The 23,204-nt window shown below is 38.4% G+C and overlaps 1 long non-coding RNA gene across 1 annotated transcript; it reads right to left on the bottom strand.

Moving 5' to 3' along the window:
- Positions 1 to 18,361: 18,361 nt before the first annotated feature.
- Positions 18,362 to 19,794, bottom strand: LOC110927604. Its single transcript, XR_002585759.2, has 3 exons — positions 19,657 to 19,794; positions 19,129 to 19,182; positions 18,362 to 18,617 (listed from the first exon to the last, which is right to left on the bottom strand). It is a non-coding gene; the product is annotated as an uncharacterized LOC110927604 (long non-coding RNA).
- Between the last annotated feature and the right edge of the window lie 3,410 nt (positions 19,795 to 23,204).

The raw sequence follows: 23,204 nt of genomic DNA, 5'->3' as shown, positions 1-23,204 counted from the left end.
GAAAGAATTCAATCAGGAGTCACTTTTAAGCAAGAATCTCGATCACTAACACTAGGGGATCGAAAGGTATGCTTAATTTTGATATATGAAGATGTCTTGGTGATTCTTAATTTCTCATAACAGCAATTAGTGATGAATTGATGGATGTTATGGTTAATTTAAGATGAATATAAGTCTAGGAACAAGTCTTAGGCAATAATTTGATCAATTCATGGCATAACCTATTTGTTTTAATGGTTGTCATGTTGGTGTGATATGGGTTTTGTAAAAATTGCTTGAATTCTTGTGGTATTGATGTTAATAGATAGTTATGATGCAAATTCAAGTGTTAATTTGGTGTTCTAGTCATATTAGTTTGCCAATGATACTTTGATATGGATAAACTAGTTAATCATGAACATGATAATGGTGTTATAATGATTATGCCCTTAAAATGTTCGATGAAATGCTTGAATGAATTGGATTACTTGAAAGATATGAAATAATCGCTAGATTGTTTAGCTAAAAGTATGATAGGTTGAATATTGAAACATGGGTTCTAAGTGATATATTTGAATTCAATTCTATAGGCGATTTGGGTGGATCATCAAGTGGACAAGGCGGATCGGATAACCGCTTAAAAGGAAAGCTTTGAAAAGGTACGTGGCTATTCGCTTCGTAATATCTTGTTTAGTACTTTTATGTTGAGTACTTGAATGATCATCAATTCGTTATAAGGTTGGATAATACTAAAACGAAGGATTTCGTTTGTAGTATTCAATGAAAATAAGTAGAAAATTCGAAAATATAGAAATAATGCAAGTGGTGGATTCCACTTGAAAGTTTAAACGGGTCAAATGGACTCGAATACTACATGTTTGATTCAATAATGGCTATGGATTTCGCCAATGAAATCAAACGGGTCAAAATCACCAAAGTATTGAAACTTTGGTGAGCTAAAGTGACAAATATCGCTAAACAAGTTAAACTAGACAATTAAGACATATGTGCCTTGTTACCGATACTTGAGCTTTAGTAAAATAGGTCGTAACATGGAACTAGGTTGACATATAGTTTGGATAGGAGTTTCGAGCTTGTAATTACATGTTATGCATCATCTGTGCAAACGGGTCAAATAATTATGTTAGATTTTTATAATCCAAAGGTCTAAATGAAAGAAATTTTTTCAGGTAACGGTAGGATTTTGATTCTATATTATAGAGTATCGAATTACGGTCACGTAGGAAGAAACGGGACCTAATGCAGAGCTGAAAACCAAACTCGCTGGGAAAATAAGGGTGTCGCGTCACGCGACGGCGAACCAGGGAAGGCATCGCGCTACGCGACGGCTAGGCCTTCAGCCGTCGTGCCCCGCGACCGAGACTCAGACCTGGAAAAACTTGTTTATTTGCTGTGTTTTGATGTTATGAACTTGTTAAAACATATATTAAGCTCAAATAACTAATGTTTTGATAAATTTTGGTTATAGGTAAAGGGATGGACTTGCGGATGACGATCAACGCTTGTTAAAGAACCGAACACACATTATAAAGGAGCTTCCGCAAATGAAAACTATTACTTTTGGCATACAACACACTTAGTGTTGTTAAACTCTTGTAAATATGTATTTGCTTGTTTTTTTAAAGTTAAGTAAGTTGGGTTTGTAATAACATGTTTTAGGAAACGTTGGAAGTGTAGTTGTAAAAGTTTTGAAACTTATCCAAATGTCGTTAATTAGATGTTTTAATAGGAATGGTACTTATAAATGTATTAATTATTACATAAACGATAAGCATCAGTATATGGGTCTTATAGATGCCCCCCTCGTGTTGGGATAACCATTTCTAAAATCCCATTAAGCCTTGACCCAACGGAAGCAAAACAACCTACCACTTCAATTAGGGTCTGACAAAAGGTACGTCAATCTTGACTAATCAATGAAATATCCAATTCATGATGACGACCCCCTAATTGAATATGAAGCGAAACCACCTTATACTGAAGAAGAAGAAGAATTCGTCGAAGAGGAAGTCGCCATAGAACAAACCTTTTCGGCCATCGACTTTAATAAAGAAGAAAATAAGAGGTCAATCGAAGACCCACCGACACTTGAACTCAAGGAACTACCTAAAGGTCTAGAATACGCATTTTTAGATGAACATGGTAAGTTCCCTGTCATCATCGCTTCTAAACTAACACTTTTTGAAAAAGAAAAATTAATAAAGCTTTTGAAAAAAACATAAAAATGCAATCGCGTGGAAGCTCATGGATATCAAAGGCATCAACCCATCCATGTGCACCCACAAAATTTTAATGGAAGATGACTATAAAACGGTAGTACAACCACAACGTACGGTAAATCCAAATGTACAAGAAGCGGTTAAAAATGAAGTCATCAAGCTACTAGACGCCGGACTTATCTATCCTATTTCCGATAGTCCATGGGTAAGTCCCGTCCAAGTAGTTCCAAAGAAAGGAGGTATGACGGTAATAACAAATGATAAAAATGAACTTATACCAATGAGAACCGTCACCAGATGGAGGGTTTGTATCGACTATCGTAAGTTAAATGAAGCAACAAGGAAAGACCGTTTTCCTTTACCATTCATCGACCAAATGTTAGAAAGTTTATCCGGTCATAAATTTTATTATTTTCTCGATGGTTTCTCCGGTTATTTTCAAATTCCAATAGCACTAGAGGACCAAGAAAAAACAACTTTTACATCTCCCTATGGAACTTTTGTTTATCGACGCATGCCCTTTGGTCTATGCAATGCCCCCGCTACGTTTCAACGTTACATGGCCATCTTCCACGATATGATAGAAAAAACTATGGAAGTTTTCTTGGATGATTTTTCTACCTTTGGAGATACATATGACCAATGCATCAATAACCTTGAACAAATGCTATCCTGATGTGGGGAAAGTAACCTCGCCCTTAATTGGGAAAAATGCCATGTCATGGTAACTGATGGAATAGTACTCGGTCATAAGTTCTCAAACGAAGGAATGGAAGCGGATCGGGCCAAAATAGACACTATTTTCCGATTAACTCTACCTTCCTCTGTTCGAGCCATTCGAAGTTTCCTAGGACATACCGGATTTTATTGGCGATTTATCAAAGACTTTTCGAAAATCTCTAGACCTCTAACAAAATTACTTGAAAAAGACACACCATTTGTCTTCGATGAGGAATGCAACAAAGCATTTCTAACCTTAAAAGAAATGTTATTCAATGCACCAATCATGATAGCGCCCGATTGGAAATTACCTTTTGAAATCATGTGCGATGCAACTGACTTTGTAGTTGGAGCCGTTCTAGGACAATGAAAAGAAAAACATTTTCACCCAATATACTATGCAAGTACAACTTTTAACGATGCTCAAGAAAACTACACAACAACCGAAAAAGAGTTACTAGCCGTAGTATTTGCTTTTGATAAATTTCGTTTCTATCTTTTTCTTTCTAAAACAATAGTCTATACGGATCATTCCGCCACTTGATACCTCTTCAAAAAACAAGATGCCAAACCATGTTTGATCCGGTGGATTCTTCTCCTCCAAGAATTCGACATTGAAATAAAAGATAAACGAGGAGCCAAAAATACTGCCGCCGATCATCTATCACGCTTAGAAGATCCCGCTTTGGAGTCGACTCAAGAAGAGCTCATCAACGAAAAGTTCCCCGCCGAATCTTTGGAAATGGTTAAATACCAAGAAGAACCACGGTACGCCGACTATGTTAACTACCTTGCTAGTGGTATTTTAGTCAAAGGTTGGTCACATCAACAAAGAAAAAAAATTCTTTTCCGATGTAAAACACTACTTTTGGGAAGACCCATATCTTTTTAAAATATGTGCCGATCAAATTATTGGAAGATGCATCCATGGTTAAGAAGCAAGACAAATTCTTCGCCATTGTCATGAAGGATCATATGGAGGATATCATGGAGTCACAAGCACCGCAAGAAAGGTACTCGATTCAGTATTTTATTGGCCAACCATCCATAAGGATGCATACCATTTCATTAAAACTTGTGATGCATGCCAACGAACAGGTAATATCTCGACAAGAAACGAAATGCCCCAAAAAGGCATTATTATTTGTGAAATTTTTGATGTTTGGGGTATAAATTTTATGGGACCTTTCCCACCATCAAAAGGTAATAAATACATTCTTGTAGCAGTTGATTACGTGTCCAAATGGGCCGAGGTCGAAGCTCTTCCAACCAACGATGGTAGAGTTGTGATAAGATTCTTAAAACGACTATTTTCTCGGTTCGTTGCTCCAAAAGCACTAATTAGTGATAGAGGCACCCATTTTTGCAATCATCAGTTATACAAAATTTTAACAAAATATGGGGTCTATCACTGTCTTTCAACCGCCTACCATTCTCAAAACAACGGTCAAGCCGAAGTAACAAATCGAGGCTAAAAAGAATCTTGAGAAAACCGTAGGTCAAAACACGAAAGATTGGGCAGATAAATTAGATGACGCTTTATGGGCCTTCTGAACCGCCTACAAAACACCAATAGGCACCACCCCATATAAGCTCGTCTAAGGGAAAAATTGTCACCTCCCGGTAGAAATTGCTCACAAGGCCAATTAGGCATTAAAAAACGTAAACCTAGACGAAGAACTTGCCGGTAAAAATCGATTCTCTCAATTAAACGAAATAGATGAATTGAGAAATCAAGCATATTCTAATTCTGAAATTTATAAGGAATGCATGAAAATATACATGATAAAATAAGCAAACCTAAAGAGTTTCGGGAGGAGGGTCAAGTGCTATTGTTTAATTCCAAGCTTCGATTATTTCTGGGTAAATTGAAGTTAAGGTGGACGGGACCTTTTTCCATCACCCAAATCTTTCCACATGGAGCGGTAGAAATTAAACCTCCAAACGGTGAACCTTTCAAGGTAAACGGACAAAGGCTTAAACTCTATCGAGGCTTCGTTGATGAGGAGGAAATTGAAACGGATCTTCAAGAGGTAGATATATGATCGGTAAAACGATCAAATGTTTATTTATTTGTTTTCATTTTTTTTCTTTTTTAGTCACCTTGTACAATTGGAAAGCATCATCCATGAAGACTTGACTAAAAACAGGTAAGTACCAAAGGAACCACGGAAAAACGGTCACATACACATGCACAGATAGCAAAATAAGGTTACTGGCAGTCTGAACACGGGGTCGTGCCCACCTGACACGCCCCCGTGCCCAAACGCCCATATACAAAAAGTAATAAAGACACGGCACAGGGCCGTGTTGTATCAGCACAGGGCTGTGGCCGACTGACTGTTATGATATAAAACCATCAGTCTTTACTTTTTCAAACACAACACGACCCGTTTCTCTGGAGACACTGGTTCCTACCAATTTCCCGATGGTCTTCGACGTTCGATCACTCTAATCCGACTACAAGTTATGATTCTAACATCATGGTAGTTAGTTTAACGATTTGCATGTAGTTTAACACCAAAAATTCGGGTTTAATCTAGGGTTCTTGAACTAGACCCATGCCAATCTCGATTTTTTAGATCTTGTTAGTAGTAGTTGGCATTAGTGTTTATGGAAGTAAATATCTGAACATTGTTGTGGAAATCGAATCATTCAAACTATTTCAACCAAACCCTTGTTCTTGACGGAAAATCCTAAAATCAGAAGGGTAAATGGGTGTTTTCTGTAAAAATGATAATTGGGGTTTGTTATTCTGGGTAAACCGCTACTGGTGAACCAAAATTTTTGAATTTTTCGAAGCCGGCTTGAAAACCTTGATTTTTGGAGAAATAGAGTGTTTAACACGGGGCCGTGCTATTGCAGCACGGGGTCGTGCCCAACTTGAATCTCAGACACGGGGTCGTGTCCGACAGACACGGGGTCATGTCCGACAGACACGGGGCCGTGTCCAGACCCTCTGATATCATATTTTTGCATATTTTTCAAATGTATCAACCGTATTACTGGTTCTTTCTTGCAAGATGGCACCACACAACTTCCTGAGGTTCAAAATCTCTGAATTGGAGTACCAAACACGGTTCGAAACCTTGCAAGCATGACATGAAGATACTCCGAGGCAGATTTACTATGACACACTCGAGACGGTTGGACAAAGGGAGAGATACGATGCACTTGTGACTGGTCCACTCTGAATCTTCTTGGAAACTCGGCTCCGGTCCATACATCAATACAATATGGAGTTCTTAAGCACACTCAAGTTCAAAAGGACCGAGCTGGATTTGTTTGATTCCGATGCCGTAGAGTTTTGTTGTGGGGCAGAATAGTATAGCATTTCAGTCGCCCAATTCGGTATCAACATCGGCCTATATACCGAGGAGGATGCGGTAGAACGGAGTTTACTGAAGCCATCAGAGAATTGCCAGATAACCTCCGCCAAACTGCATGGGCAATGATTGGAGATGGCCACTACAACCCAAGCTCCACAAAGAGCACCAAAATCAGGGACTCGCTCATCCGCTACATTCATTGGGTCCTTAGTGGTTCTTTGTGCCAAAGAGATAACTGTGGTGGGGTGGTGAACATACAAGAACTTACTTGCCTTTATTGTCTCGTAACTCACCAACCCATCGACGTCGTCCACATGTTTCTACGAAACCTGGCTGCCAACGCCACCGCGGACACCTGAACGCCGATCTTCTATGGAGGATGGATCGCCAAATTATTCAAGCATTTCATTTAGCGAACTCCATCGTCGTTCAACAAGGGTGTTGGTACAACAAAAGTTGATCTCGCGGTATGCCGTAGCATGAATCTTATCATTGATTACCCCGACGGTACCATGCGTTTCAAAGACACAAGTGGTCGTGCTTGGAATCCAAACGACCCCAACATGATCTTGGCAATCGAAGATATCCCGAACCTTCCTCGTCCCGGACAATTCCCGGGGTCCTCGTCTCAAGGAGGGGGTGATTTTCCTAACCTTATAAATTGTATAACATTATGCAGGAAACCCTCTAAGTCTACAAGAACGCCTACAACTTAGGCCAAAACTCAAGCACCCGGATTGGCGGCATGGAACGCAACATCATTTCCATGCAAAATGATATCACTTACATCTGAGATCATATGGTGGTTCGAGGCGTAGATGAGGAGGAGGACGAGGGACAACATATGGATTCTGACTAGGCGGCGGTGGTAGCGGGCGATGTGGTTGTCGTGCAGCTTAAATCTCCCACTCTTTTGAACAATTTCGTATTTCCTCGGGCTACGTCCCATTTAAGACAATTTACTTTCCGTAAACAATCTTTATTTTCTGCATTTTAGTTTATGTTTGAATGATGTGGTGATGCTTAAAACTTAAACATTGGTAATGTAGGTTTTATTATGGTTTTATTGTATTATGTTGTGTTGTGGTAGTATTGTAGCAAGCAGGTACCATGGGAGGCTTAGATACACTAAACATAGTGGTCATTAAGCCCGGAAACCAGAAGCCAAATGTCAAAACCTGCATTTTTACCTGAAACAGACAAACAAGCACGGGGCCGTGTTCACCTAACATGCCCCTGTGCGCAGTCCACCGATGTCAAAAAGTTTTTCTCCTGAAAGTGACACGGGTCATGCTTACCAGCCACGACCCCGTGCTCACCTCACTGTAAGTTTTATAAAAACCAAGTTACTGGCACTTTGACTACGGGCCGTGTTCACCCAACACGCCCCCATGCCCAGTGCCCAATAATTGTAATTCTTTTCTATTTTCCACACTTTTTACACATTCAACCAAAACAAACCTTTTTGGGACACATTGGGAACAATGTGTAATTTAAATGTGGTGGTGGTGGGGGGGGGGGTCAACACCTTGAATAATTTGTCCTAAAACAAGCCTTACACAAAACTCGTTTTGAAACCGCTAAACACCCCAACTTTTTCAAAAATATAAATTGCACTTTTCGTCCTTTATGTTTTAGGGTTTTTGCAGGCGCTGACCTTTAAGTTTAAAAATTACACTCTATGTCCTTTATGTTTGCAACCTATAACGGGCGGTGTCCTTTATCATAAACCCAGTTATCTTTTAATGTTAAAACCCTTGTCTCTCTCAACTTCAAACATGAGAGACCTTTTATGTAAAAAAGTGAAACACTCAAAAACAAAACAAAAGCATCAGCCGCCATCTTCTACGTTTATCCGGTCGGAACTTCGTCTTCGTTCATGAAGAACCAAAAATTCCAGTGATTCGATTAAGAAATAAGAAGAAAACAATGCCCCTGTTTTGTGATTATAACAGAGACAAAAAGTTGGAATCGAAACAATAACACAAGACATTATTGTCATGTAAAAGAGAACTGCCCCTATCAATTGATCAAAGGAGAATCAATTAAAGAACCCAGAACCGTTATAGAAGATTAGAATTGGACAAACCGTTTTCCGGTGAAGGATTCCGGCGAAACAGAAAATCAAACAGTGGACTATAGAATCACGATTAACGGTTCTAAAATCTCAATCCGTTAACTTTTACAAATCGAATACACAAGAATCATTGTGTGAAATCAAATCATAGATATTTTCTTGAATCTCTGTTTCGAATCAAAACCGTTCGAAGAATACAAATTGGAAACAAAAGTTTAATTTGTTTAAGCCTGCTGATTCGAAAAAACAAAACAGACAGAAAGATTTTGATTTCAAGAACAAACAAGACGTTCAAAATTCCGAAGATCAGTGGATCTATCCATAATTCAAAACGAAACTGAAGTTTTCTGTTAAAACCATATTCGATAAAGGGAATTAAATCGTAAACGAATCTGATTAAAGGAATCAGAAACGATCAGAATTATAAGAAAAATCTGATTAGGGAAATCAGATTAAGGGTATTTGGCTAAGCTTATTTAAGTTAAAAAGGACTTTTGGGAAAATGACTTATTGACTTATGACTTTTTGAAAAGGAGTTTTTAAAAAAGGTGTTTGGATTAGTTTATGGGGTGAGAAAAGCCAATAAGTCAATAAGTTGTTTTTTAAAAAGTGTTTGGCTTAGCTTATTGATGTAAAATGACTAAAAGGGACATTCTTTCATAAGTCAGTGAGCTGTTTTTTAAAAAGTGTTTGGCTTAGCTTTCTTGTTTCTCTTCTCTTCCTAATAAAAAGTTTAATTTAATAAAAAAAACCTACAAAATAAAAAATATGTCTTTTACAAAAGAAAAAACACAAAATACAACCATAGTTCTCATACTACATTCATCTATACAATTGAAATGATGTCATGTTCATCTCCGCAATGTCATTATATCTTCCGCAATGATATCTCGGATCGCTGCCATTGATGTTTGTAAAATACAACATATAAATTACATCAAATCAGAAACGATCAGAATTATAAGAAAAATCTGATTAGGGAAATCAGATTAAGGGTATTTGGCTAAGCTTATTTAAGTTAAAAAGGACTTTTGGGAAAATGACTTATTGACTTATGACTTTTTGAAAAGGAGTTTTTAAAAAAGGTGTTTGGATTAGTTTATGGGGTGAGAAAAGCCAATAAGTCAATAAGTTGTTTTTTAAAAAGTGTTTGGCTTAGCTTATTGATGTAAAATGACTAAAAGGGACATTCTTTCATAAGTCAGTGAGCTGTTTTTTAAAAAGTGTTTGGCTTAGCTTTCTTGTTTCTCTTCTCTTCCTAATAAAAAGTTTAATTTAATAAAAAAAACCTACAAAATAAAAAATATGTCTTTTACAAAAGAAAAAACACAAAATACAACCATAGTTCTCATACTACATTCATCTATACAATTGAAATGATGTCATGTTCATCTCCGCAATGTCATTATATCTTCCGCAATGATATCTCGGATCGCTGCCATTGATGTTTGTAAAATACAACATATAAATTACATCAAATGAGGCATAAAACAAACCTTTTTTAGTACTAATGTTGGAAAAAGTGTGCTTTTGTCTTCCTTTTATATTTTTAGGACTAAATGAGCGTAAATGAACAAAAGGAGCAAATATGCAGCAAAATCTAACAAAATAATAAGAAAAGGAATAAACGTGGCATGCTCGACCCCTCGACAGCATCTTCCCAAGCAAAAACAAGAAAAATAGAAGGCTGACCACGACCCTATGCCCAGCGGACACGGGGCCATGGCCAGGTGTCTGCAGAAAGGACAAAGCTATAGAAGCTTCTATTCCCGACACGGGGGCATGCCCAGCTCAACACGGGCCGTGGTCAACGCTAAGATTCGTAGAATCCAAGCAAATCTTGATAGTACGGATATGCTTCTGCACACGGGGTCGTGCCTAGTGAACACGGGGGCGTGTGGAGCAAATGTAGACAATTACAATTAATGAAGAAAGAGAAAACGATGGACACGGGGCCGTGCCCAGTGGACACGGGGCCGTGTCCGGGCTTCTGTGCAGGCTATAAACAGGGGTGCTTGGCTCACTTCAAAAGCATCCCTTGGCAAACCACCTCTCTCCCACTTCACCCACACTCCACCACCACCACAACCCACATCCACCACCATCATCCATCATCCATCATAGAGTGTGTGTAGCAGTCTCGGGATCCAAGATTGATAGTAAGAGTTCTTGACAATCAAAGGCCATGTTTGCCTAAGTCTCTTACATTACTTGGTGAAGACAAGCATTTAGTGTAATACTTTTGATTTTTAATCTTTTCGCACTTTTTATTTGGTTTTGTATTAATGACTTTAATAACTAGTTTCTTATGTTGAAGATGAAACTTCCTTATCATTTGTCCGTGGTGTCTTGGCATTATTTTACTGTCTATATAAAATAAAAGAATTACACCATTCATATCTCTATGGTCTATATAGAGATATGTTGGCTACCTGGTCAGGGGTTAAGGGAATGGTTTGGTAAGGTTCTTACCTTGTTCAGTGTATAGATCCTGCTTGGACCAGGGTCAAGCTTAATAGGACCTCCTTCAATACCCAATGGTATTGGATGGCGGGGGTGCGAATGGCTTGATCCCCACATATGTAAACTACTTTTAATACATTAACCCGGCTACTTGGGATTGTATCCCTGCTGACTCAAACCACTTAGCCGAGGGTAACGTCACCTTCAAAAGAGGGGCCTACCATATTACGCATTAATAACTTAATTAATTATATTCCAATATTCCGACCCTTTAGGATTGTATCCTTGCTGACTCAAACTACTGGGTTGAGGGTAACGTCACCTTCAAAAGAGGGGCCTACTACTATAACAAAGATAATCTCTTAAAAAGTGCAAAATTGCGGAAATCATCAAAGGTTACACTGAAGGCGAGTCGGATCCAAGTGATTCGTCTAGTCTATCTGTTTTTAATTTTGTTTTCAGCATTTTTAGTTTTTAATTTTCACGTTTAAAGCTTTTTCTCCAACTTTTAATTTGATTAGACGTTGAGGATAAACCGGTATTAAAAGCTCTTGTGTCCTTGGACGACGTCGGTATCTTACCAACGCTATACTACGGTCACGATGGGTGCACTTGCCCATATGTGTGTTTAGTGTTAGTAAAATATCGTGTTTTATAAATTTAAAACTTGACTAAAGTGTTAAAAAGGGCTTAAAATATAACTAAAAACCTATCACACTCGACACATATCAAGTTTTTGGGGCCATTGCTGGGGACACAAGGATTTTAAGAAAGCTTAAAATCAACGGCCTAATCAGTTTTTCAATTTTTTTTTTTAAATCGCGCGCACATTTTCTGCATTTTAGTTAGTTTTTGCATTACAGTAGACTGAACACGGGGCCGTGCTGCATAATTTTTAATAAACTCCCAGATACATAGTCTAAACACGGGGTCATGCTCACGGAACACTCCCCCGGGCTGCACAAAACCAGTCACTTTTATTAAAACGCCCAGATACAGAACCTGAACATGGGGCCGTGCTCACTGAACACGGGGCCTGTCCAGCCTCTGTTTCCGTTTTCATTTTTGTTTACTAGTCCCGAGACTCTGTTGTGGTCTGCTGAGTGATTCTTATGGATCAATACTTAGGAGATTACAACTACCACTATCAGGAGGATGATTATAGGGAAGACTATTGCACCATTTGTGGTAACTCTCATTCGGTACAATATTGTGACCAATTTGAACCATCCCCTTCATACAACTACTATGAGGAGCCCAGGTACGAGCCATCCACTTCAAATACATCCTATGAAGACCCAAGGTATGAACCTTCTCCCTCATACTCATATTTGATGAACCAAGGTATAAGCCTCAATCTTCATATACTTACTATGGGGACCCATGGCGTGAACAACCCACCTCATATGAGTATTATGAAGAACAAAGTTACGACCCTTATCCATCATATACTTACAATGAGGAACAATGGTGTGAACCATCTACCTCATATGAGTATCATGAGGAACCAAGGATCGAACTTCCGAATTCAAGCTTTGAAGATCCTTATTCCATCACACCCATAGCCGATAAGATAATAGAACACCTTAAAACTATCGAGCGCTACATAAAAGAAGCCCGCGCAAGGGAAGAATTAACTTGTAATAAAGAAGAGATAGTTGAAAAGGTAAAAATGGAAGAACAAGTAAGTAAAAACCGACACATGAGTTAAACAACGAAAAGGGTGAGTCCGTCAAAGTTAACATCCAAGAAGAGTCTAATTTTAAAGAAATCAATCTCTTTTCACCTTCTTTGGAGAATCATTGTTTAGTACCCACTCACGCTAAGTTTTTAAAAGAGTTAAACACTAACACTAAAATTGACGAAACGGTAAGCATTAAGTAAACAAATGTTTAAACTACACTAATAAAAGAAGATCCATTTGAAATTAACATTACACCGGTTCCATGTTTCTTTCAAAATTCCTTTATTAGTAATATTACAATTGATAAAGATCTTTGTGTTAAAATAATGCCGAACTACATTTCCGAAAAATTAAGTATTAGTGATTTTTCTCCACTTCAAATACCCATTTTTCTATCTAATCGGAAAACAGTAAAATCAATAGGGATAGTTGAAGATGTGTTGGTCCAAACCAATCAAATGGTAATCCCAACCGACTTCGTTATCCTTGATGACGCTCCACTAGTGTTGGGACGACCTTTTGTAAAGACCCATGAAGCTTTGAAAAATCAGAAGTATAACAATCTACCCATTCAATTAGGGGCATTCAAAAAAAGTGTTGATCTTGAGCATTCAATGAAATATCCATTCGACAATGATGACCCCCTAATTGAAGATGAAGATGAACCACCCGATACAAGAGAAGAAATTGACCACTTTGTTGAAGAGGAGGCCGCCATAGAACAAACCTTTTTGGTTCTTGATCAAAATGAGCAACCAAATAAGGAGTCTCCTAAAGACCCACCTCTTGATCTCAAAGAACTTCCAAAAGGTTTAGAATATGCTTTTCTCAACAAAGATGGTAAATCACCAGTAATTATTTCGTCAAAATTAACTAGTATAGAAAAAGAAAAATTAATCACACTTTTGAAAAAAACACAAAAACGCGATCGCTTGGAAGCTTGTAGATATTAAAGAAATAAGTCCTTCCATGTGCACGCACAAAATTTTAATGAATGATGACTATAAATCGGTAATACAACCACAACGTAGAGTAAATCCAAACATCCAAGAAGTGGTTAAAAATAAAGTCATCAAGTTACTTGACGCCAGACTCATTTACCCAATCTCCGATAGTCCTTGGGTAAGTCCCGTCCAAGTAGTTCCTACGAAAGGAGGTATGACGGTAGTGACTAATGATAAAAATGAATTAATACCAACAAGAACTGTCACATGATGGAGAGTATGTATAGATTATCGTCGATTAAATGAGGCAACAAGGAAAGATCACTTTCCTTTACTTTTTATTGATCAAATGTTAGAAGGATTATCTGGTCACAAATTTTATTGTTTCTTAGATGGTTTTTCAGGTTACTTTCAAATACCGATAGCACCAGAAGACCAAGAAAAGACAACATTCACATGTCCCTACCGAACTTTTGCTTATCGACGCATGCCTTTTGGTCTATGTAATGCCCCCACAACCTTTCAACGTTGCTTGGTGGCCATCTTCCATGACATGATAGAAAAGACAATGGAAGTCTTCATGGACGACTTTTCTATCTTTGGAGATTCATACGACCAATGCCTTGATAACCTTGAACGAATGCTATCCCGATGTGAGGAAACTAACCTCGCCCTTAACTGGGAAAAATGCCATTTCATGGTAATGGAGGGAATAGTACTTGGTCACAAAATCTCAAGCGAAGGATTGGAGGTTGATCGGGCAAAAATAGACACTATTTCTCGATTACCACCCCCATCCTCCGTTAGAGCTATTAGAAGTTTCCTTGGGCATGCCGGATTTTATAGACGATTTTTCAAAGACTTTTCAAAAATCTCAAGACCTCTAACAAAATTACTTGAAAAAGATGTCGCTTTCATCTTTGACAAGGATTGCAACCAAGCATTTCTAACACTAAAAGAAATGCTAGTCAATGCACCTATCATGATAGCGCATGATTGGAAACTACCCTTCGAAATCATGTGTGATGCAAGTGACTTTGCAGTTGGAGCTGTCTTGGGACAATGAAAAGATAAACATTTTCACCCCAATTTATTACGCTAGTAAAACACTTAATGATGCACAAGGAAATTACACAACAGCAGAAAAAGAATTACTAGCTGTGGTATTGGCTTTTGATAAATTCCGTTCTTAATTTGTTCTTTCTGAAACGATAGTTTATACAGACTATGCAGCCAATCGATATCTCTTTAAGAAACAGGATGCTAAACCGCGTTTAATTAGATGGATTCTACTCCTCCAAGAATTCGACTTTGAAATAAAAGACAAAAGAGGAGCAGAAAACACCGCTGTAGATCATCTTTCCCGCTTGGAAGATCCAGCTTTGGAGGCAACTAGGGACGGGCTAATCAATGAAAAATTCCCAACAGAGTCCCTAGAAATGGTGGAATACCAAGAAGAGCCATGGTATGCCGACTATGCTAACTACTTAGCTAGCGGTGTAGTCGCAAAAGGATGGTCACATCATCAAAGAAAAAAATTCTTTGCCGATGTAAAGCACTATTTTTGGGAAGATCCTTATCTTTTCAAAATGTGTGCCGACCAACTCATCCGTCGATGCGTACATGGTACTGAAGCAAGGAGAATTATCCGCCATTGTCATGAAGGTCCATACGGAGGACATCATGGTGCCGCTAGTACTGCGCGAAAGGTATTTGATTCAGGATTTTATTGGCCAACCATTTACAAAGAAGCCCAAAGTCTTATCAAGACATGTGACGCTTGCCAAAGATCAGGTAATATTTCTTCCAAAAATGAAATGCCACAAAATGGCATTCTTATTTGTGAAATTTTTGATGTGTGGGGACTCGACATTATGGGACCCTTCCCACCGTCAAAAGGAAACAAATATATACTTGTGGCAGTAGTTTACTTGTCTAAATGGGCAGAGGCCGAAGCACTTCCAACAAACGATGGAAGAGTTGTGGTAAGATTTCTGAAACGATTATTCTCTTGTTTTGGAACTCCAAAAGCATTAATAAGTGATAGAGGCACCCATTTTTGTTACCATTATCTTGAAATTTTTTTTAACAAGGTATGGGGTCTATCACCGGGTCTCAACAGCATATCACCCTCAAACAAACGGGTAAGCCGAAGTGACTAATCGAGGTTTAAAAAGAATACTTGAAAAACCGTAGGATTAAATAAAAAGGAATGGGCTGATAAATTAGACGACGCTTTATGGGCTTTTCGAACTGCGTATAAAACAACAAAAGGTACAACCCCATATAAGTTTGTCTATGGAAAAAGTTGTCATTTGCCGGTAGAAATGGCACACAAAGCCTACTGGGCAATTAAAAACGTAAACTTAGACTTAGAAATAGCCGGTAAAAATCGATTTTGTCAATTAAATGAATTAGATGAATTAAGGAATCACGCATACTCTCACTCCGAAATCTATAAGGAAAGAATGAAAAATTTGCATGATAAACAAATTAAACCTAATGAATTTCGGGTAGGAAATCAAGTTCTATTGTTTAATTCATGACTTCGATTATTTCCTGGTAAATTAAAGTCTAGGTGGCCAGGACCTTTTTCCATCACCCACATTTTTCCACACGGTGCAATTGAAATTAAATCTCGAAATGGAATCCCATTCAAAGTCAACGGCGAACGGCTAAAGCTCTATCAAGGATTTATTGAGGATGAAAAGGAGGAAATCTCGCTACAAGCGGCCGAAGATTAAACAAAGATTTGAGCATCAACATCATATCTTGTAAGTAACGAACGACGGGAAAGCTTCTAAATCGGTAAGATTTCTAAAACCAAGTTTCGTGAAACAGGTCACTCACACATGCACTTAATATATATATATATATATATATATATATATATATATATATATATATATATATATATATATATATAGGGTAAGGTTTATGCGAGAACCATCTTTATTGCGGGAACCGCGAGAACCAATGTGAACACAACCTAAAATAGCTAAAAAAACCTAAAAAAAACCTAACCCCCACCCCACCCCCCCCAAAAAAAAACCTAACCCCCCCCCCCTCCAAGCTAAAATGCTAAAAACTAAACCCCCAAAAAACCTAAAAAAATCTAAATTTTTTTTTTAAATATTTTTTATGTTAAAATCGCTACTTTTAGTAGCCAGACTTTTTTTTTTTTTAATTTAAAAAAAAAATTTTTTTTGGCTACTAAAAGTAGCGATTTTCTTATAAAAAATATTAAAAAAAAATTTTGTGTGTGTTTTAAGCTATTTTAGGCATTTTTGTTTGTGTTCACATTGGTTCTCGTGGTTTTCGCAATAAAAGGTGTTTCCTAACGGATCTTTGTCATATATATATATATATATATATATATATATTAAAGATTGCCCGCCCTCGGGCCGTGTTCAGCAGAACACGAGGCCGTGTGCGCGTAACTGTCAGGATAAAACCCCCTTTTCTAGTCATTTCTTCACTTCCACACGACTCGTTTCCCCGAAAACTCTCTGGTTCCACCGGAAATTTCTGCAGATTTCCACGTTTTTCTGACTTTCGACGACGTCAAGGTATGATTCTATCATCATAATTAGTTAAATTAATCACTTGCATGTGGTATAACATCAAAAATTTGGAAAAAATCTAGGGTTGTTCAACTTGAACCGAATCAAACCTTAAATTTTTGGTTAGATCTCTTAGTATTAGTATAGATGCATGTTATAGGAAGTAAATCAACTCGAATTGTTTGTAGATTTGCCCGATTTCTCATAAAAACCTCAAACCCTTGTTTTTGAACTGAAAAAGATGAAATTGAAGGGGTAAACAGTTTGTTTTGGGAAAAACGGCACTTGGGGTTTCATTTTCGGGGAAAACCGCCCCTACTCAACCAAAAATTTTCAAGTTTTCGGCACCAGGTCAAAAAATGAGGATTTTGGGAAACAGACGCCTGAGCACGGGTCGTGCTCAGTGAGCACGGGGGCGTGTTCAGCTGACTTCTGGCGAACATGGGGCGTGTCCACTGAACACGGGGTCTTGTTCAGCTGGCTGTTTTCAGTTTTATTTGAAAATTTACTGTTTCGTACTAATTGTTTTGTGTTTTCTTTCAGATGGCCAGGAAATTTACAAGATTCAACCCGAGTGAGTGGGCAGCTCAAGCTCGGTTTGAGATTCTAAAGACAAGGCTTGAAGAAAACCCACGACAAGTCTGCTTGGAAACCTTAGCAATAGTAGAACAGCTTGACCACTTCAACAACCTTGTTACTGGTCCACTACGAACAGCTCTTTGCACTCGGCTTCACTCCGTGCACGAGTATAACATGGAATTTTATAGCACGTTTTCCTTCAAGGCAAAAGCGGAGCTGTTTGACAATGAGGAGGTGGAATTCCGTTGTGTCGGGGTTATGTACTCAATTTCAATTGCACAATTTGGGGCAATCAACTAGTTATATGCTGAGGAGGATGCTAGAGATGAGGAGAACACGGGTGGTCTCCGTGAACTCCCACAAGACGATCGTCAAGCAGCATGAGCTCAAATTGGGGAAGGACACTATAACCCGAGCCAGACCAAGAGCACACAGTTGCGGGACCCTCTATACCGTTACATCCAAAGGGTCCTTAGTAACTCCCTCTGCCAAAGGCACGACATCATTGGTGTTGTAGGCTTGCGTGATCTGACTATCCTCTACTGCATTTACAACCGTGTACACCTCGATGTTCCACACCTGCTACTTCGCAACATGCACCTGAACCAACTAGCCAATGCCCCGACCCCTGTCTTCTATGGAGGGTGGATCTACCACCTCTTCAAGCATTTCGTGCAAGGGATGCTGTTAGGACCGCTTTTTCTAAAATACTAGATTACATGCTAAGCAAGATCTTTCGGACATTGAAATAAAATTTTGACACTTAATAGAAAATTTTTACAAAATTTGGGCATGACCCGTTTGTAAAACGAGAATACCCCCTGTTTTGACATAACTTATAACGTTTACAATACGACCCTTTTTACATAAAACCAACCCAACAAAAATGACAAGTTTCCAATTCTAAAACATTTCAACAAAGTTTAACTAGTAACAAACACGACCCAAAAGCATGCATATAAGTTGCGGAAGCGCTTGGTATTATAAGGCTTGAACATGTGCTCGTCCCATTTCCAAATCGCCTATAGAGGTGCTTTACCTACAATAACATTCACAATTTAAGAAGTTAGTTATCGCCATAGAAAATCATAACCTTTCATTTTAGCTTTATCCATATAAAACATTCTTTCTCTTAAGCATACAACAACCCGGTAGTTGGGTTAGGCATAGTCACTCTCATAGAGAGTTAAGCATACACATTCGACCCGTGTAATTGGGTTTAGCATAAACACTCTCGTAGAGAGTTAAGCATACCGTTCGACCCATAGAATTGGGTTTAGCATAGACACTCTCGTAGAGAGTTAAGCATACACATTCAACCCGTGAAATTGGGTTTAGCATAAACACTCTCGTAGAGAGTTAAGCATACACCTTCAACCCGTGAAATTGGGTTTAGCATAACTCAACATTACTTTCGTTAACATACCCAAATCCACAAGGGATTTGTCGCTTACTTACTACATTGACACGTTCGTTATACAAGGATAGCTTTACATTAAATTTATTATAAATGGGAAATATAATAAAGATTCGTATAAAACGAAACATACCTCGATCTTGTACACCTCCCGCTTTACTAGTGTTAGAGCTTTCCTCCTTCACGCCTACATTACAACATTCGTTTACTTAGTTGAATCAAGTCATTCCATCATTTTCTCTCATACTACACATATAGTCATCTCTTAAGCATTTTATCAAACACTTGGTGGGCATTGAATTTATAATCATAATGTACAAGTGTTCATAGCATGGATTTCACTTGATTAACTTTCTAGTTCAACAAGAATTTGTTAAATTTCCTATACTTCCTTTACCTTATGATAATTTGTCTAATTCCTTCATCACATACAAGATCATGCAACAACTCACAATTGTAAGCATATTATAAAAATCATCTTGTTCATGCAAGTCTTTCAACATATGGGTATAACCCCAACCTTTTCAATAATCGAAATCAAGCACAATTCTAAGTTTATTATAGGTTCCTAACCTGCATTTGCACATGAATTGCACCTAATTTCACGTTTGGGTCAAAAACCCACTTCTCATTACTCGCTAAAACATGATTTTCGACTTACCTATTGTTGTTCGAGCTTAGATGGTTGACAATTCGGGTTCTTGCATCTATTTGGGCTCTCAATTTCTTCCAAATCTTGAGAATCCTTGAAAGCTAGGGTTTCCCCCCTTTTGTTCTTGCTTATCGTCGACCAACAACACCACCAGTGTGTTGGTCTTGCAAACTTTCTAGTAGTAATAAAACATTTTTATCATAATTACTATTTCAGCCCTTATAGTTTTAAGTGTTGATAATTATCATACTAACCTTCTCTCTTATTAACTAATAACACATTCTTTTAACTTGGTTAAATTCTTGCAAGTTATATTTACTTAAATTAGCATAAATAAGTGGTTAACATATTTTGGGGTGTTACAGATGCCAAGGTCCTTCCATAGGGGCCCATGGTCGGGAAAAGTGGAACTTGTCATATATCGCTCCATGAATTTAATCAACGAAGCAGATGACTGGACGGTCAGATTTCAAACGGTTCGGGGACATGTGTGGAACCCTCAAGAAGCTCTCGTCCTTCACGCCCCACAAATCCATCCTCCTCCACAGTACCAGTATCAGCACCATGGTGATCCGGGCCAATCCTCCTCTCAAGGAGGTGGTTTTCCTAATTTTCAAAGTTTACATGATCTCTTACAGGAAAACCTCATGTGCACCCGATACACCTACAATATGGTAGGCAACACGTACACCCGAGTCGGAGTTACAGAGAGGAACATCTCGAAAATTCAAGATGACATCGGCGACATCCGGGAGTACATGGCGAGCCAAGGAGGAGATGACGAGGACGAGGATATGGATTGAGATGGTTGCGTTGGTGGAGGCATGACACGGTTGAAGGTCGTAACAGGTTAACCCCCCTTTTCTCTAGCAAACAATTTCATGGCCTGCGTGCCACTTGTTGAACAATATACTTTCCGTAACTCTTTTACTTTCCTGCATTTTTTTAGTTTGTGTTGTGGATGTTGAAACTATGGTAAGGTAGGATGTTTGTTATTTTGTGTGGTGTGGTATTTTTAAGTAAAACAGGTACCTAGGAGGCTTGGGAGCACTAAGTATTAGTGCTATATAAGCCTGGAAACCAGAACCGAAAACCAAAACCTGTTTTCAGAGATTGCAGATTGTCAACACGGGGCCGTGCCCAGCCGACACGCCCCCATGTCCACTGCCCAGTACCTGCTGTTTGTTTAAATTCTACCCAACATGGGGTCGTGTTCACCAGGCACACCCCCGTGTCCACCTTCTGTAAGTTTTCGTTACTGGCAGTCTGACCACGGGGCCGTGTCCAGATGCCCAGTAACACCAAAACCTTGTTTTTAATATATCTTTATTTTACGCATTTAATCAACCTAAAAACTTATTTTTGGGACACATTGAGGACAATGTGTAATTTAAGTGTGGGGGGGGGATGCTAAAACCTTGAATTTTGCAAGTCCTAATAACAAGCCTTACACAAAACTCTATTAGAACCGCTAATCACCCCAATTTTTTTCAAAAACTTTTCATTTTTTCATTTGTCTTGGTTTAATTTGAGAATAACAAGTTCTAAAAGGGTTATATTTTTACAAATTTACAGCCGATAGCATCGTGATAAGAAGAACGAACATAAGAAAATTATGAAACGACATGACAAATCTAGTTAAAATTTGATTATATATACTTGATCACATTAAAAACCCATTCCCACAAAAGGTGAGTTTTGAACCTTTATTGAGCATAAAAGCATACATCTTTAAATTAAATGCTCATTTTTCGTTTCTTGTGTGAATAGCCGTTTGGTTTCTTACGACTCTAGAACTTGCCATGACGATACATTCACGGTCCTTACCAACTTAAACCCAAGTAAGTAAATGATGGAGGCATTAGGACTAACCCTTTTTCTTTTCTACACCATTATTTTTCATATTTTTTTATCACCTACCCAAAATCCATCTTGTTATCCCCTTTGAGCCTAAACCTTTTCGTTTCTAAGCCCACAAAACAGACACCCTTTACCCACCAAAACCCTTGTTATTTTAAACCCTTTATTTTAGTAAAAAGCTCGGTTTTCATGTGACATTTCTTATAAAAAAATGAAGAATAGCAATAAACAAACAAGTTCCCCAAAGAAACTTTGTTTGAAAATGCTTTGTTTGAATAAAATCACAAAAACAAAACGTTTTATGACGACCGAATTTTTTACACTTTTCGCCCTTTTTTACTAACCACTAACCCCAAAAACACCTACCTTTAACCCAAGCCTAACCCTTCCCCAAGTCCTCTTGATATTTACAAAGGTGTATAGTTAAAAAGGAGGAGGATTGATTGCTTGGCAAGCATATGGTAGAAGTAAGTTCTATGCCGGTCTCGAGTGTTTCACAAAAATACATCTTCGGCCGAGTTTTGAGTGATCTCCCGTGAGGTATGTGAACTTGTATATAAATGGAATTTTAAAGAGGCATGTTATGCCCAAATAAGTAATTTCTCTTATGAAACGTTCTAAATAAATCATAACGAATAGGATTGTAAATAACATAAAAATAAAGCCTAATAAAGATCTTGGATTCCCGACACTAAAGACAAGCCCAAAACTTCTCTTCTACCCATTCCATTTGGGAGTGTAAGCCACATTATAAAGAGTTTTGCTTGAGGACAAGCAAAGATTCAAGTGTGGGGGTATTTGATGTGTGTAAAATGCAACATATAAATTTTAAATTACATCAAATGAGGCATAAAACTAACCCTTTTTTAGTACTAACGTTGGAAAAGTGTGCTTTTGTCTTCCTTTTATCTTTTCAGGACTAAATGAGCGTAAATGAACAAAAGGAGCAAATATGCAGCAAAATCTAACATAATTACAAGAAACGGAATAAACATGGCATGCCCGACCCCTCAACAGCAACTTCCCAAGCAAAAACAAGAAAACCCGAAGGCTGACCACGGCCCCGTGCCCAGCGGACACGGGAGCGTGGCCAGGTGTCTGTAGAAAGGACAAAGGTATAGAAGCTTCTATTCCCGTCACGGGGGCGTGCCCAGCTCAACACGGGCTGTGTTCAACGCTAAGATTCGCAGAATCCAAGCGAATCTTGATAGTACAGATACGCTTCTGCACACGGGGTCGTGCCCAGTGCACGGGGGCATGTGGAGCTAATGCAGACAATTGCAATTAATGAAGAAAGAGAAAAGGATGGACACGGGGCCGTGTCCGGGCTTCTGTGGAGGCTATAAATAGGGGTGCTTGGCTCACTTCAAAAGCATCCCTTGGCAAACCACCCCTCTCCCACTTCACCCACACTCCACCACCACTACAACCCACATCCACCACCATCATCCATCATCCATCATAGAGTGTATGTAGTAGTCTCAGGATCCATGATTGATAGTAAGAGTTCTTGACAATCAAAGGCCATGTTTTCCTAAGTCTCTTACATAACTTGGTGAAGACAAGCATTTAGTGTAATACTTTTGATTTTTAATCTTTTCGCACTTTTTATTTGGTTTTGTATTAATGACTTTAATAACTAGTTTCTTATGCTGAAGGTGAAACTTCCTTATCATTTGTCCGTGGTGTCTTGGCGT

This window comes from Helianthus annuus, chromosome 3 (genome assembly GCF_002127325.2).
Source record: "Helianthus annuus cultivar XRQ/B chromosome 3, HanXRQr2.0-SUNRISE, whole genome shotgun sequence".
NCBI lineage: Eukaryota > Viridiplantae > Streptophyta > Magnoliopsida > Asterales > Asteraceae > Helianthus > Helianthus annuus.
Note: the sequence above shows the minus strand (reverse complement) of the source record. Positions and strands in the feature narration are given on the sequence as shown.